General features: G+C 48.8%; 1 protein-coding gene across 2 annotated transcripts in view; it reads left to right on the top strand.

Annotated features, from left to right (window-relative positions):
• Positions 1 to 17,865, top strand: part of DCUN1D4 (defective in cullin neddylation 1 domain containing 4) — a 227,473-nt gene that overhangs the window by 17,783 nt on the left and 191,825 nt on the right. The gene's annotated exons all lie outside the window — the stretch shown is intronic.

Below are 17,865 nucleotides of genomic sequence, written 5' to 3'. Positions count from 1 at the left end.
GTTAGCCAGACAAGACTATCCTCATCTCAAACTTACTGCACATCTGTTTCGATTCCCTCCTGTCCACCTCTTTGTTAGATACCAGAACTGTCCATGGTGGTGAAGAAAGGACTACTCAATATGTGCTGAATTGCCCTCCATGTTGGACCAGTATTTTGAGCGAAATATTTTGTGTTTCCAAGGTGGCTTTAAAACCCTGTTGTTGTCTGAGCCATAGTGTCAAGAACAGAAAAGTTCTGCCTGAGCACTCTCACAAAGGGTTTGATGCTGGTCTTTTGTGAAACCAGACAAGCTGGTGTGAGGGCAGGGAGGAAGGGGATGCCGGAGGCATGGTTACCACCACATTTTGCCTGCTGTCAGTGTGTTGTGACTGTTTTCACTGGGATCCTGCTAACCAGGTCCCCAGTGATTGTGCTCTCAACCTCTAAGGACTTTGCACACCCCACAATTGCCATACTGGTGCCCTTGTATATAGTACCTGTAGGAAAGTGCCACTGTTGGCATGGTTACCCCCCACTTTTAGCCTAGTGTTGATGCCAACTTTGATTGGAAGTGTGCTGGGACCCTGCTAACCAGACCCAGCACCAGTGTTCTTTCCCAAAAACTGTACCTTTGTTTCCACAATTGGCACAACCCCGGCACACAGTGAAGTCCCTTGTAAAAGGTACCCACGGTACCAAGGGCCCTGTGGCCAGTGAAGGTCTCTAAGGGCTGCAGCATGTATTTATTATGCCACGCTAGGGGACCCCTCACCAAGCACATACACACTGCCTTGACCACTCCTAAGGCGTCCAGAGCTGAGGTGACCCCCCTCCCTGCAGAATCCTCCATCCTGGATTGGAGGACGGGGACCAATAGGATTAGGTTTGTGCCTCCCTCCCCAAAGGGAGTGGGCACAAGGAGGGTGTAGTCACCCTCTGGGACAGTAGCTATTGGCTACTGCCCTATGACCCCTAAAACCCCCCTAAATCTAGGATTTAAGGGCCACCCTGAACCGAGCTCACCAGATTCCTGACGACCAACAAGAAGGACTGCCTAGCTGAAATCCCCAGTAGAGAAGAAGGAAAAAGACAACTGCTTTGGTCCCAGACCTTCCGGCCTGTCTCCTGCTTCAAAAAACTGCAAACACACAGCGATGCGTCCAGCAGGCCCACCGACCTCTGTCCAACTCCAGAGGACTTCCCTGCACCCAAAACTACCAAGAACTCCTGAGAATAGTGGCTCTGTCTAAAAAAACCAATGACCAAGGACTCCCACCTCACTCCGTATGCGTGAGTCCTGACCACTCTGCACCTGACGCCCACGTCCCGTGTCCAGGTGGTCCACCCAGCTAGAGAAGGTCCCCAGGCGATTGAGAGCGAGTGCCCGCCCTGGGTTGACCTCTCCACCCCTCCGTGACGATGCCTGCAAAGGGAATCCCGAGGACCCCCCTGACTGCAAAGCTCCGGACAAAGATTTCCGATGCCTAAAGACACATTGTATCCGCATCTCCCAGGCCTTGGAGAACCGGACCTCCGGTGCAGCAATATTCAGCAGGCGGCCCTCCTCCCTGTCCAACCGGTGATGTGCCTGACACACTCGCCTAGATGTTGCCTGCAGCCTTTGAGTGACCCACTAGGTTCTCTCATAGACCAGCATTGGAAACCCAATGTCTTGTTTGCACCCTGCACCCAGCCGCCCCTGTGCCACTGAGGGTGTGTGTTTGGTGCCTACTTGTGGCCCCTCCAGTGCTCCTCTAATTCCCCCTGGTCTGCCCTCCGAGCCATGGGTATATACCTGCTGGCAGGCATGATTCCAAGTACCCCCTGTCTCCATCGGCGTCCATGTTAAATTTGCTCATCTTTGACCTCAGCACCTGGCCGGCCCTGTGTTGCTGGTGGTGGGTATTTGGGGTAACTTGAACCCCAACCGGTGGACTTCCTAAAACCCGGAGACTGAAACTGCATGTCTTATACTTACCTGCAAAACGATCTAACATTTCTCCCCCCCCCCCCCCCGCCCCCCCCCGGAACCCTTCTGAAAATTGCACTGTCAATTTTTAAAACAGATTATTGTCAATTTTTCAAAAACTGTATACATTATCTATTTCAAGCAAAGTACTATTAAAATATGTGTAAAATACAAATCTATTGAAGTACTTAACTTGAACTTGAATTTGGGTGTTGTAGAAATAAATTAAGAAAATATATTTTTGCTAAATAAAAACATTGGTCTGGAGTTGTCATTGAGTGTGTGCTTCTTCTATTGTCTGTGTGTGTACAACAAATGCTTTGCTCTATCCTCTGATAAGCCTAAATGCCCTACCGCAGTACCACCAAAGAGAGCATTAGTATTATCTACTTTAGCCTCTGTTAAGGCTCTGGGGAGCCCCTGGATCTCATTTTGATATAGTATATACAGAGCCAGCTTCCTACAGTACCTAAGTACCCAGGGCATTGGGGCACCAGGGGTTCCCAATGGGCTGCAGCATGTATTGTGCCACTTTTAGGAGCCCACACACACTTTGTCTGCAGGCCTGCCATTGCAGCCTACATGAAAAGGAGCCTGCACCCTTTCACTACAGGTCGCTGCACCTGGTCACTGTAGGTCACCCCTATGGTAGGCCCCCCAAGTCTAGAGGTCATGGTGCAGGTACCTGTGTGAAAGGGCACCCTGCATGAGCAAAGGTGCCCTTACTAACTCCATCTCCATTACCCTGGACTTCGTATGTGCTTGGAAGCCACTTTATCTGTGTACTGGACACAGGTCACTACCTATGTCCAGCTACATAATGGTAACTCCACACCTGGGCATGTTTGGTATCGAGCATGTCAGATTTATACCCCAATACTATTGCCCGTATTGGTTATCTGATTCCATGCACTCTTTGGGCTCCTTGGAGAACCCCCAGCATTGCTCCTGCCAGTCTTCTGGGTTTTTTCCGGGCAGTCTGCGCTGCTGCCACACCTCAGTCGAGATTTCTGCCCTCCTGCTGCTTGACCAGCTCAGGCAGAGACAGGCAGAACAAAGGATTTCCTGTGGGAGAGCGAGGCAACACCCTCTCCCTTGGAAATAGGTGTTACATGGCTTGGGAGGGCTATCCTCCCTGAGCCACTGGTATGCTTTGAAGGGCACTTTTGGTGCCCTCCTTGCATAAACTGATTTGCCCCAGTCCAGGAACCCCGATTCCTGTTCTGGTGTGAAACTGGACAAAGGAAAGGGGAGTGACCACTCTCCTGTCCATCATCACCCTATGGTTGGTGCCCAGAGCTCCTCCAGTTCACCACTCGATTCTGCCATCTTGAATCCAAGGTGGGCAGAGGCCCCTGGGAGCATCTGAGTGGTCAGGTAGGTGATGTCACAGCTCCGTCCTGATAGGTGGTCACCCTTCTAGGTGGCCAGTCCCTCTTTCTGGGCTATTTAGGGTCTCCCTCTTGGGTGGGTCCTCAGATTTGACATGCTAGATTCCAGAAGGACTCCCCTGCACTGTTTCTTCATATTCTGGCCACCGGGACTGCAACTGGACCCTCCAGGAGCCGACAGTCGGCAACTACAGCGACAACTCTGTTGTGCAACATTGTTTCTCTAGCTCCTTCCGGCAACTGCAACATTTCCCCAGCTGTGCATCCTCTGAGGGCAGCAAGTCTTCAGCCTGCACAAGAAGCAAGAAGGAATCTCCCTTGGAGTGAAGGAGTTACTCCCCTGCATCTGCAGGCACCAATTGTAATGGTGACCGGCTTTGTGGATCTTCTCTCCTTCGGAGCTGCGTGGATCCTGCATCACAGGTGGTGGTCTGGAGTAGTTCCCTTGGTCCTCTCTACCAGCTGTCCAACTTGGGAGACGGTAGGTAAGCCTTTGCCTCTCCTTGCAGGACAGTACCCCTGTGCACTGCGATGATTGCAGCTGCCAAGGCTTTTTTTGTTCCTCCTCCCCCTCTTCAGGCTCTTTGTAGCCCCGGCCTCCAGCACTCCTTCCTGCAACGTATAGTCTCCTGCCTGCAGCTCTAGCGACGTGGGACTCCTGTTCAGGTGTCAGTGGGCCTGTCTGCGATTCCTGTGCCTACTGTCCGTGGGTCGCCTTTGGGGGCTGCCTTCTCTTGTAGTGACGCTCCCAACTGCCGAGGCTCACCCCGGACTCCCCTCCTTGGGTTGAGTCCCCTGGACCTTGCTGGTCCTCTTCATCCTTGCAAACTTTCGTCTCTGCCGCTTGTTGGTGGTTTTTCAGCACCACTAACTGACTGAATCCCAACCGCTGACGTTGGACATTAGTTGCATCACTCCTGGGACTCCTCTTTGGCTCCTGTGCTGCAGTGCTGACCTTCTTCGTCGACCTGGTCCTGCCTCCACAGAAGGCTGGGTAGGGACTCCTGCCACAACCAGACACTCCATCTTGAACTGGACTTGGTCCCCTTCCTTTGGAGTTCTTTTTCTGCCAAGATCCACCTTTTGGGTTCTTCCAGTCTTGTCTGGGTCTTGCACAGTCCCTTTCCAAAGTCCTCCTGTTGGTTTGAGGAAAACCAGGTAATTACCTCTGCTCCCTTGGTTGATGGGGGGGGCCCTACCTCCTGTGGTTCCTAGTTCCTCCAGCTCCCCTCTACGGATTCCCCTTTGGTTTGGCTCTCCTCTAGGGCCCTCACTATTTGCTATTGCTTTAACCAATGTCTATTACTTTATTTGCTATTTACTGATTGCTAATGTGTATTTAATAGTGTGTTTACTTACTTCCAGTTGGGGTTTTGCCTATACAGTATTTTAGTATTTGTGTTACTCTAATAAAGTACCTTTAGTTTTGTAACACTGTATGGTTCTTTCATGTGTGTAAGTGCATTGTGACTATAGTGGTACTGCATAAGCTTTGCATGTCTCCTAGATAAGCCTTGGCTTCTCATCCACAGCTACCCCCTCTAGAGAGCCCTGGCTTCATAGACACTGCCTATACTTCACTAATAGGGATACATGCTCACTACACATCAGGCCAGTATCCTACACCTGCAACATACCTAGTTTTCTGGACGACCTGATGCTCTGGAGACATTAAGTGCTGCCAGGAGTTTCCACTACATAGACATTACCAGCAGTGGTGTGAGCTGCGGTTAAAGGATGCAGAGACATGTGAGAAGTAATTTTGAACGATGTGTAGATCTGTGTGTCATTTGGCAGATAATCAGGTTTGAGGGTAGTTTAGCAAAATCGACTCCGGTCATAACTTTTATGGTGTGACGTGTCTGTTAGAAAGAGAACCAGTGTTCCTTCAATAAAGATGTTCAGCACTAGCTTGGGTATTCCGTCCTTGTCTTCAAATTGCATGCTGCCTTTGATGCTGAAAACATTTGTATTTTTTTGCAGTGTTCTGCACCTGTCAACGTGGTTTCAGATGATTGTGGTGACCTGAAGCATGTGGCGACCTCTCTCACTTGGTGCAGTGGGTGAATAGTGTGCTTCGTCTTTCTGTGATGCAATGGTGTGCTTTTGGCTGAGGGAAATGTCCCAATTTATCCTATCCTGCTGTGGCATGGGCCCATCTTGGCACACTCCTAGTGGGGATGGGGGAGGTTGGTGGAAGCCGCAGTGGGATCACATATGTTTCGTTTATTGCTCTGCACTGTACATGCTATAAGCATTGTGGATAGATTCATCTGTTTCATTCTTGAATTTGTGGTGACACATGACCTCTGCCTGGTATTCGGTGATGGGAGATGGTCTGGCCATGGCAAGAACATCATCCTGTTTCCTTCAGTTTTTGTAGCAGCTTTTGACAGAATGCATCAGGTTCACAGCCTGCATTTATTACCGCAAGTATCTTCTTCAAAGCTGTAATTGTCATAATTGCAGTGCTAACAATTTGTTTCCAGCCTCAACAAATGAGCCAGTTGTTTACGTGGAAGCATGCTAGGGTGTGCTTCAGTTTATCATGTGACACGCACTCCTATTCAAATTGGAAGATCACATCACAAGTGTCCAGTCCAGGCTAACACAGTATATCAGGAGTCTGATGCGGCGTCGTTCTTCCTGAATACCCCAATGAGCCAGTATAAATGTCTATGTCGTTACCCTGTTGACTCCACCTGGCCCTAAATTGTTCTTGCCAATTAGGCTGAAAGGTGGCTCCCAGGAACAGCAAATCGGATACCGTGACATAGACACGGATGTGGATTATGGGTGTGAACACCTGTAGAGGAACAACATTGGATGTCTGTGGCTCACTTCTGACTGTGGACCTCTCATCTTCAGGTGAAGAAGATGATATGGTGGATTTGAGATAATATAGTTTCAGGATGCAAATCACTTGAACTGCATGTTGCCCATAAAATGAAGGTCTCCTACTCGCTAACGGTGTGATCAAAAATCAAGACTGGATCAGACCCTTTTCTTATCAAGGATCCTTCTTTATTTCGTTTTGTATATGGTACACTTCCTTTGTATTTTACTTACATGCCGGTTTTGTGTACTGCAAGAAAACACATGCACAGCAACTGCAGCTAGAGCAGTGTAGCTGTTCAATGAATTTGCATTCATACTTTGCAGAACTGACCATGTGTGTGTATGTTTGAAGTAGAGACTATCTGGACCTTTACTGGGATCATGATTTCAAAACTGACAAGGCAGTAGGGTGTACATATTATCCCTTCTTTCACCACTGAATGGAAAATAAGCGGAAATAAGTAGTGGAAACTGTCAACAGTTTTGGACATTGATCATCTGACACACACTCTACCTTGATCTTTGGAAATGTTTGACTGGCACATCCAGAGTAGTTGACACATCTGGTTGATCTGTGGACTCCTTTTAGCTGTTGATGAAGGTCAGCTGTATTGGTGACATCAGTTACTCTGAAATCATTCCACTTCTGAAGCACCCCAACTAGATCTTGATGATGTCAACTACCGACCCATCACTCACCTGCCCTTCATTGGTAAGATAATTATAAAAACAGTGTACGCGCAACTCCAAGATCAAATCAATGCAAGCCAGCTCATGCACATTTTCAGGTCACATTGCAGCTTGGAAATAGGTACGTTGCAAATGGTAGACCGTTCCCAACCACAGATCAGTATGACCACGGCCTTCTGGTACTACTGCCCCTCTAAGCTACACAGAAGCTTCCACTGAGTTTCTGTCACCCTCCACCTCTACAGGGGCCCACTTGTAATTCTACTCACACATACCAGCATCACAATTCACTAAAATGGCAATAATATCACCCTTATTTTAAAACTTCCTCCACTGCAGACATTCAACACCTCAGACACTGCCTGCACCTCCTTCAGACCTGGATGTCCATGGTCACCCTGAATCTCAACCCCAGGAAAATGGAATTCCTGTTATTCACTGATAACAGCAAGCAAGAACTATTCTTAAATCTGGCTTCCTAAATGAATCTGCATGGATTAGATCACACACCTATACTCAATCTCTCCCTATACATAAAGGAAAATCACCTGGACACCAACCACTACCTCAAGGAACACATTGCTAAGATAGCCCACCCAGCTTGTTACCAGCTCTCTGTACTAAAGAATGTGAAACCATTCTTCCCAAAAGAGACACCATAGCTGACTTTCGATCCGTCATCCTTTTGCTTATGGCTAGTAGCAAAGCCCTGCTCCATAGCCTCCCCAGACACCACACTGGTCCCTTAAGGGAATTCTACATGCCACAGTATGAGTCATCGAGGACTTGACCTGTGGGCACCGCACGTCGCATCGTACCTCTTTGCACCGCAATCCTGACGCCATCGACACCAGCGCTCCTGACTTTGTCATCAGCCCAGAGCTCGATCTGCAACGCCTGTGACTTCAATGGCCCGAAGACCCCTGGACCGACCTCCAGAACCGCTGCACTCCGGATCTCATCGTGAGGATCACAGCGCTCTACATTGCCAAGGTACTGTTTGCGGGTCTTCCCGACACCGTAGGTGGCCCGACGCCACGGTTGGCCTGAACTCTTGGATTTGAGACTGAGCTATCGACTTCAAGGAACAGTATTTTTAAGTAATGCTTGCAAAAGTCAGATTTTTATTACTGTATGTTAAATTTTCTGATTTTGGTCTTGTTTTACACAGATAAATACTGGTTATTTTTCTAAAACTGGTGTGGTGTCCTTTTTTTATAGTGTTTTTACTGTATTACTGTGTGTTATGTGCAAATGCTTTACACATTGCTTCTGAGATAAGCCTGACTGTTTGTGCCAAGCAACCAAGGGGGTGAGCAGGGGTTATCTGAGCTGGGTATCTCCCTTGCCCTGACCAGAGCGAGGGTCCCTACTTGGACAGGATGTAACCTGACTACCAATTAAAGATCCCATTTCTAACATTGGTTGTCAGCAGTGAGGATAGGAAGTGCATTTGCACTTGATCTACAGTGATTGGTGTACACTACTACCATATCGCAGACCACTACGTACCACATACAGTGTTTTTGTTTTTGATTTTTTTTCCTTCAATCTATTTTTTTGGTCTTGAGTTCAAGTTGAGCTTCCTACTACATGTCTCACTCAAGAACATCATCAGTTTCATCCCTGGATTTGGTTTTTGAGGGGGATAGGTAGGAAACCTACACCGTGAAGGAACTGAAGTCAGTTTATAAAAGCCTCAAAGTCCAAGTTAGAAGCCTCGCCAAGGAGGAGCTACAAAAGGTGCTGACAGCCTGGGTAGCAGCTAACAATGCCAGTTGGCATTCTGAGGATCTAATTGGGGGTGACCCTGAAGCCAAATCAAAGGGAGTATGTGCTGGGGGTGCAGGAGCTGCTAGGAGAGAGGTATCCTCTGGGCCAGGCAGCAGTGGTGGTTCAAAGGGGCTGACCCCAGAAAAGCTGGAAGACAAGGAGAAGCCAGGAGACATCAGATAAAGTCGGAGAGGCTAAAAGTGGAGGAGAAGAAAATGGTCTTAGACCTTGAGCTCAGAGTAAAGGAGCTGGATTAAAGGAGTAGATTCAGCAGCGATGGTGGCAGCAATACCTCAGTGCACTCAGATAGGATAGTACACATTCCCAAGAATGTAGGAAGGGACTACAAGAAGGGAGATTATATCAAGAGGTGGTTTCATGGTTATGAGGCATTTATCCACATGAATGAGGTCCCCAAGAAGAAATTGGGAAGCAGGATTGTGGAACCACTTCACAGAGGAGAGGAGAGGGGAGGAGGGAAGGGGAGGGACACCTTGTTAGCTTTGGGTAAGGGGTACGCCCTCACCTATTCTGACAGGGAGGCCTTTCTCATAAGGTATGATCTCACTCCTGATGAGTATAGGGATCAGTTTAGAGGGTGTAAGAAAACTGATTTACAGACCTGGTTAGAATGTGTTGATTCTTTTTGCAGGGCACTGGATGCTTGGGTGAAGGGCAATAATGTCACAGATTTTCAGGGGCTGTATAACTTAATTGCATGGGAGCACTTGTCTAGTCTGTGTTTTGCAGAGCTGCGCCAGAACTTAACTGATAGCAAGCTTCCTGGGGTCAGTCATTTTACTATGTAGGTGGACCGCTGAGTGAGTACCAGGGTCCACAAGGTGTATGTGAGAGTCTCAACCAAGGGTGGGCAGGGTCCCCAACCGAAGAAGGAGGGCGAGGTCAAGGGAGGCACAGACAGGACCCAGGATAAGGGGAGGGGGGCAAAAGGAGGGAGGTTCCGGTGGACGGTGGCCCAGGGAACCCCATTTTTAACCCTGGTGTTTTGAGTAATCCCAGTTAGGGCACACAAAAAATTGACTCTGTCTGTCCTAAGAAAACCCCCACTGGTGGCCCCTCTACAGTGGAGGCCAATATGGCCTTGGAGGAGGTAGTCCCCAGGGTCAGATCATAGACCATGCCATGATATCCCTTAGTTGGGAGGTGGACTTAGAGGGTGAGTTGGTGATCCCTGAGAGTGGGTGTTGTCACTTCCATTAGGTGACAGTGAATGGGGTCCCAGTCACTGCTCTTAGGGACAGTGGGGCTAGCCATACCATAATGATGGAAAGGCTTGTCTCCCCAGAGCAGTACACTGGCCATATGTGTAGGGTGACACCAGCCCACGAGCAGGACTTCATCCACCCTATGGGACCTGGTATCCTTAGAATGGGGTGGGGAGGTGACCCAGAGGAGGGTCATAGTTAGTCCCCAGATACCCAGAGACTGCCTTCTGGGGAATGGGTTGCCCCAGGTGTCGGGGGAACTGGGAGGGGCGGCCCCCAGAGATGCCCACACAGTTCAGTTGTCTGGGGGGGTACCCCTCCAAGGCGAAAGGTACAGGACCCCAGCAAGAGGGGCAGGATGAGGGAAAGCCCACTCCTGTCCCCCACTCAGCCTGAGGGTACAAACCCTAAGGTAAGTGACCAGTTTCAGGATACCGCCCATGAAGTAATGCGAGGTGAATTGGAAAAAGGATGCCAGCTTATCTGGGGCTACTGCCCCCCACTTTTCAAAAACACAGAGGCTAGTGACCCCAAAGTGGCCTGGGGCCTGGCTCTTGACACTTAGCTGCGAGTGGCCTCTGTTGGTTGTTGTCCTCGTGGTCAGAGTTTTTCCTGGGTTAGGGACCAAAGTCAGACCAGAAGGATGGAATAGGCCACCTCACACTGTTGGCCTTGGTGGTACTGTCTGCCTACTGGGATGCATCTGTGGGAAAGGTAAGGTTTGGTGCGGCACATATGGGGTCCTCAGATGAGGAGAAGGGTTCCCCCTGGGCTAGTTCAGTGGCTCTGAGAATGTTGACAGAGGGATCCACCTGGATTCAGAGAGGCATAGAACTGGTAAAAGACCCTGCAGCAGTGGGCCTTTGTCCAGATTCTATCACCCTAAGCTGGAAAATCCAGCAAGGGATAGATTGGCCTACCCTAGCTTTAAGCTGGGAGGTGGTTGTGTTGGGAATGGCCCTTTTTGCAGGGCTATCCCCAAACATTTTGGCTTCTTCCTCCTAATTTTTCAGATCTGTTTTTGCTAGTGTGTCACTGCTCACTTTACAACTGCAGATCAGTGCTAAAGTGCAAGTGCTCCCTGTGTAAATTGAATTGGTGATTTGGTTTATCCATGATTTGCATATTTGATTTACTAGTAAGTCCCTAGTAAAGTGGACTATTTGTGCCCAGGGCGTGTAAATTATATGCTACTAGAGCTCTGATTGTGCCACCCACAAGAGTAGCCCAATAAACATGTCTCAGACCTGCCACAGCAGTGTCTGTGCGCAGTCTTGCATTGCCAATTCGACCTGGCAAGTGTACCCACTTGCCAGGCCCAGACCTTTCCTTTTTACTACATGTAAGTCACCCCTAGAATAAACACTAGGTAGTCCCTTGGGCAGGGTGCAGTGTATTTAAAAGGTAGGACATGTACTGGTGTTTTTTACATGTCCTGGTAATGAAATACTATCAAATTCGGTTTTAATTATTGCAAGGCCCATCTCTACCATAGGTTAACACGGGAACTGCCTTTAAATATCTTTTAAGTGCACTTTCTCATTGGGAGCAGATAGAGATGTGGAGTTTGCAGGTCTCGGAATTCACAATTAAAAAATGCATTTTTTGGTTGAGTTGGTTTTTAGGCTGTCTGTTTGAAAATGCCACATTTAAAAAGTGAGCATTTTCTTGCTCAGCCGTTCTGTGTCTCTCCCTGCCTGTGGAATCCACGTCTGGGTCAGACTGACAATTGGGCTGTTTGTGAATTCCCTCTAGACAAGGACACAAAGGGAGCTAAAATGTATCCTGCATATGCTGATGAGTCTCCTGGGCTAGACTGTGGAGGGAGGAGCTGACACCTACACTTGAAAGGGCTGTGCCTGTCCTCACACAATGCAGTCACCGGCCACCTGTAGTATGTCAGGGTTCAGGCCTGGCCAAGGCAGGATCTTGTGATCAACAGAGACTTTCCTTTGAAGTTTGCCTACTTCAAAGGCAGAAATGAGTATAAGTAGTAGACCCAAGACTTTTAGAACACTTCTGGATCAAGAGAAACCTCTGCCAAGGAGAAGAGCTGGAGGAGAAGGAGTACTGCCCCTTTACTGTGTGTGCTTTGCTGGGTTGGTTGCTGCTTCTGCCTGAAAGAGGACAAAGACTGGACTTTGCTGTGTATCCTGCTTGTGAACTTTCTCCAAGGGCTTGTAGTAGAGCTTGCCTCCTGTTGGAAGTTTCAGGGACGTCAACAAATTCAGATTCATCTGCCCACAGCATTGGGAACTGTGTGTGTTGTGCTACAACAGAAGAAAAATCACTACTACAGTCAACAATGACGCTGTCTGCACCGTGAGCTGACTTTGCCGCATGGAGCCTTGCCCCACGTCGCACCGCAACCCTGGTCTCACCAACGCCCCCTAAAGCAGTCACCGAGCCTATGCTTGCACTGTGACCTGTGGTTCCTGCACTCCCCGTCGCCTTGCTCACACGCAGCCTTGGATCCCCAACGACATCCCTCTGTGCTGAAACTGATGCCGCTGCCTGCACCGTGGCCTAAGGATACCGCTCGTGAGGTACACCGAGCACTGTCCCAGCCCACACCGCATCCCCGGTCTACCGACACCAGCGCCTTCGACTCCAGTCTCATCAACAGACGCCCCTCTCTGCACACCGCAAGCCATGGGCACCGCACAGTGCTTGCACCACATCATACTGCCTCCTTGGGCCTACCAAGGACAGCACTTCAGCAACAATGACGCCGCTGCCTGTACCGTGACCTTGAGATGGCGCACAGTGCAGCGCCCCACTGGACACTAAACACCGCATCCCTGGTCTCACCGACGCTGCAGGATGCCATCACAGAGCCACTCTCTGCACCGTGACCTGTGGGCACCAGACGTTGCATCGTCTCACTTCGCACCGCCGCCCCGATGCCATCAACGCAGACGCTCCTGACTTCATCATCATCAGCCCTGAGTTCGACCTGCAATGCCTAACAAGCGGATGCCTGCCAATGCCAGCGACACCGCACTCCGGATCTCATCGTGAGAATCGTGACACTCTACATTTCCAAGGTACTGTTTGCGAATCTTCCAGACACCGTAGCTGGTCCACCACAGCGCTGTTGACCTGAACATTTGGATTTGTTGTTCATGACACCTTTATCCCCCCAGACTGACCTATCGACTTCAAAGAACTGTATTTTTAAGTAATTCTTCCAAAATTCATATCTTTATTACTGAAATGTTCTCATCTTGGTCTTGTTTAACACAGATAATTTATTGGCTATTTTTCTAAAACCGGTGTGGTGTCCTTTTGTTTTGTTTTCACTGTATTACTAGGTGTTATGTGCAAATGCTTTTTGTAGGAAGCTGGCTCTGTAAATACTATCTCAAAGTGAGAGATAGTGTGCCGAGTCAGGGGTTCCCCAAGAGGCTTGACAGAGGCAATAATAGATGATACTAATGGTCTATTTGACTCTGGGCCAGTAGGTTTTTATATTGAAAAATATTCTTTTCTTAATCTATTTTAGAACCACAATAGTCACATTGCAGGTAAGTACATTAAATGTAAGGTACTTTGCATAGGTATAGATAGAACTTTGACTCAAAACAGTAATGTACACAGTTTGGCATAAAATGGCAATAAGCTATTTTAAAAGTGGACACAGTGCAAAATTCAGAAGTTCCTGGGGGAGGTAAGAATAGGTTAGTTTTTGAGATAAGTAAAGCACTTACAAGTTTAGTCTCTGGGGCATAGGCAGCCCACTGTTGGTGGGCTCAAGTTAACCCCAAACACCCAGTACCAGCAATACAGGGACGGTCAGGTGGAGAGGTCAAATAGGGGCCCAAATAACATAGGCGCCCATGGAGACTAGGGGTGCTCCGGTTCCAGCCTGATAGCAGGTAACTACCTGCGTCCTCAGGGAGCAGACCAGGGGGGTTTTGTAGAGCACTGGGGGGGTCGTCCCAAACAGGCACACAAAATACACCCTCAGTGGCACACGGGCGGCTGGGTGCTGTGTGCAAACAAGGTGTCGGGTTTTGTATTGAAATCAATGGAGGGACCCGTGGGTCACTCTGACCATGCAGGCAGGGCACATGGGGACTTCTTGGGTCAGCCACTGACTGGGCAAAGGTGAGGGCTGCCTGCTGGTTACTGCTGCACCGATAGCTGGTTCTTCACAGGCCTGGGGGCTGAGGGTGCAGTACTTCTTGCAGGCGCCAGGTTCTTTGTTACAGGGCAGTCGCGGTCAGGGGGTCCTCTGGATTCCATCTGCAGGCGTCGTGGGGTGCAGGGATCGGCTCAGGGTGGACTCATCGTTGGAGTTGCCTGGCGGTCCTCTCCGCGGTATTGGTTTCTCCGGACACGGGCCGGGGGCATTTGGTGCAGAGTGGTGGGGACTCACGCCACAGGAGGGAGGTGAGAGTCCCGTTAAATATGGTTTCTTCTTCTTACTTTGGACAGAGCTGCTGTCCACTGGAGTTTCTTGGTCCTTTGGAGTTGCAGGGCAGTCGTCTAAGTCGGCAGAGGTCACTGGCCCCCAGGATGCGTCGCTGTTGCAGGTTCTTTGAATCTGAAAACAGGCCAGTAGGGCAGGGGCCAAAGCAGTTGTTGACTCCTTCTCTGCGGGGTTTTCAGGTCAGCAGTCCTTTTTGTTAGGTCATCGGGAATCTGATTTCCTGGGTTCAGGGTCACCCCTAAATACTAGATTTAGGGGTGTGCTTAAGGGCCGGAGGACATTAGCCAATGGCTACTGTCCCTGAGGGTGGCTACACCCTCCTTGTGCCTCCTCCCTTTGGGGAGGGGGCACATCCCTAATCCTTTTGGGCTCAATCCTCCAAAGCAAGATGGAGTATGTTCTAAGGGAGGGGTCACCTCAGCTCTGGACACCTTAGGGGCTGTCCTGGCTAGATGGTGACTCCTCCTTGTTTTTCTCATTAAGTCCTCCGCACTTGCTGCCAAAAGTGGGGGCTGCGTCCGGGGTGCGGGCATCTCCACTAGCTGGAGTGCCCTGGGACGTTGTAACACCAGGCTTGAGCCTTTGAGGCTCACCACCCAGTGTTACAGTTCCTGCAGGGGTAGGTGTGAAGCACCTCCACCCAGGACAGGCTTTCTTCCTGGTCACAGAGTGCACAAAAATGCACACAACCCATGTGGCCAGAAACTAGTCTGGAAGTGGCAGGCTGGCAGAGACCGGTCAGCCTAGCACTAGCAGTTGGGCTGGCATGTGGGGGCATCTCTAAAATGCCCTCTGAGTACATTTCTCAATAAATCTCACACTGGCATCAGTGTGGATTTATTGTGCTGAGACGTTTGATACCAAACTTCCCAGTGTTCAGTGTAGCCATTATGGAACTGTGGAATTTGTGTTTGACAAACTCCCAGACCATATACTGTTTATGGCTACCCTGCTCTTACAATGTCTAAGAATTGACTTAAACACTGTAGGGGCATCATGCAGCTATGCCCTCACCTGTGGTATATTGCACCCTGCCTTAGGGCTGTAAGGCCTGCTAGAGGGGTGACTTACCTATGCCACAGGCAGTGGGTTATGGACATGGCACCCTGAGGGGAGAGCCATGTCGACCGAGTCTTTCTTTCCCACCAGCGCACACAAGCTGTGAGGCAGTATGCATGTGCTGAGTGAGGGGTCCTCAGGGTGGCATAATACATGCTGCAGCCCTTGGTGACCTTCCCTGGCCACAGGGCCCTTGGTACCAGGGGTACCTTTTGCAAGGGACTTATCTGCGTGCTAGGGCTGTGCCAATTGTGGAGACAAAGGTCCAGTTTTAGGGAAAGAACACTGGTGCTGGGGCCTGGTTAGCAGGGTCCCAGCACACTTACAATCAAAGCTGGCATCAACAAAAGGTTAGGGGGTAACCAGGCCAACAGTGGCATTTTCCTACACTTTTCACATTGCTTCTGAGATAAGCCTGACTGCTGGTACCAAGCTAACAAGGGGGTGAGCAGGGGTTATCTGAGCGGTGTATCTCATTTGCGGTGACTAGAATGAGGGTTCCTACTTAGGCTGTAAGCTAACTGCCATCTACAGACCCCATTTCTAACAATTTCGAAGAAGCCTGTTATGAAATAATTTCTGAGCCAAATTGACTTCATTCAGCCTCCACAACCATCGCAATGACCATGCATAACCATTACCTTTCAAAGCTACCTTGAGCATGCTCTGGAATTGACAGGCAGATTAAGGACAATAATCTTGCACGCTAGTCCTCTTTACAGAATTCGACTTTAAACATGTTTGGGATACTTTTGTGTGGGACACGGGAATGGTAACCCTACCATGCCTTGCACAAGCCAGTTGACTGCTTCAAGACCGGATTGGCGGCGAGGCGCTGGAATATTGTTTGAGTTGTTCTTTAAAACTTACTGTACAACATGTAGGGCTATGTTCACGGATGGCGCTGAATTGTGCAGCAACGCAACACAAGGATCACTAATCCCTCAAGTAGCAAAAGGATGTATGCGATGAGATGTCTGTGAGCATCTCTGGGCCCAAAATCAAATGCTTTTATGGATGATAGCATGGGACAGTGAGTCACTTCTTCAACATTCTGGTTTGCAATGTGCCTTAAGTGGTCAGATTTCACATTGTGAGTAGCACTTTTTGTGGGGATCGGGTTATGGACAATGGATCTACTTCTGCTACTCCTGTTCACAACCTGCACAACTGTCTGCCCTCACCAGACAGTAATCCCGCCATGCTTTTCAGTTGCACGAGTGGTAACAAGGAATTTTTCTGCATAACCAGTCTCTAAATTAGGCCCACGCTTTGCAACTTGCAGGTGTTTACAATTTATATCTGAGTTTGCAGTGGCCAATGCAAAGCGCATGGTTTTTAGAGAGGTCCTATTTGGTAAACTCTACTGTTAAATTGTTTGCCCCATTCTTTGAAGATATCACTTGGAGAGAACTTAACTTCGCACAATATTAATCAATAGTCCGTCAGAACGTATCAACTAGGGGACTACAAAGTTGAGACTCGGGGAATAGAGAGGAATAGCCTGCACATAGATTAGATGGTATCGTGTGAATGTGAACTCAGTGGCACCAGCACTCTGGTCAGCAGCAGATGACGTCAGAATTGACTTGTAATCATATTGTGATGTCATTAGTGCGCCCTCTTTCAGCAGCTCTTGAGAACACAGCACTGACTTGGTGCTGTATTTTATTTTAGCAATTGCCTTCCTTTCCCTTCCCCTAAACTGGCCTCTTAAGAGAAGTAAAAGGAGACCTTAGCAATACTGTGGTCCCTTCAGGGCTCTCCAAAGATTTCTGAAGAGTGTACATCCCTGACCCAAGGGCAGAGGCGAGGGTAAAAGGCTGCTGTAGCGGCAATTATGCCACCTAGTGCCACGGAAACCTTAAGTGAGTATCAGCTCGAAGTGGCAAGGGTGTATTACCAGGGTTAAGTCGTTTATTTGCCAGTGGTGCTTAATGTCGTCTCTGCTAAAGCAAGAGCTGGACAATTATTCATACCAGGCCACAAGATTTAGGTGGCAGGGAACCGGTCTACCCACAAACGTATTGATGCCCTAGATTAGAACAATTGGTTTATTTGGTTATGTGATAGCAAGGTATCGTCTCTTTTTTGGATCATTGGTCTGGAAGTAGGATGGGATATTGATTAATGTGGATGACTGTAATAAAGCTGATTATAAAATATGTTTATAGTAGTTTGAAGATTTTGCTCAAATGATTGCTATTAATTCTGCACAGGGGTTGTCCTCTCTGTAAATTCAGGATGAGATGGTACCACTGTCAGACTGTTGTACCTCTAGTGCAAGCTTCTCGCTAAAGTGCATTGCCACTTTGTGCCTTAACTGTTTAATTCCCTGAAACAAGTGTGTTTTTCCTGGAGGCTAGCTTGATGCTTTATTTTTGTGTTCTGAAAATGACTCTGGCATGTACAAAATAAATGCCAGTGGCCAGTTGACAGGCTATTATTTGTGATTGTTATCCATGTATTCTGTGTAATTGCTCAAGACATTCATTTGAAACCC

Source organism: Pleurodeles waltl, chromosome 1_2, assembly GCF_031143425.1.
Source record: "Pleurodeles waltl isolate 20211129_DDA chromosome 1_2, aPleWal1.hap1.20221129, whole genome shotgun sequence".
Classification (NCBI taxonomy): Eukaryota; Metazoa; Chordata; class Amphibia; order Caudata; family Salamandridae; genus Pleurodeles; species Pleurodeles waltl.
Note: the sequence above shows the minus strand (reverse complement) of the source record. Positions and strands in the feature narration are given on the sequence as shown.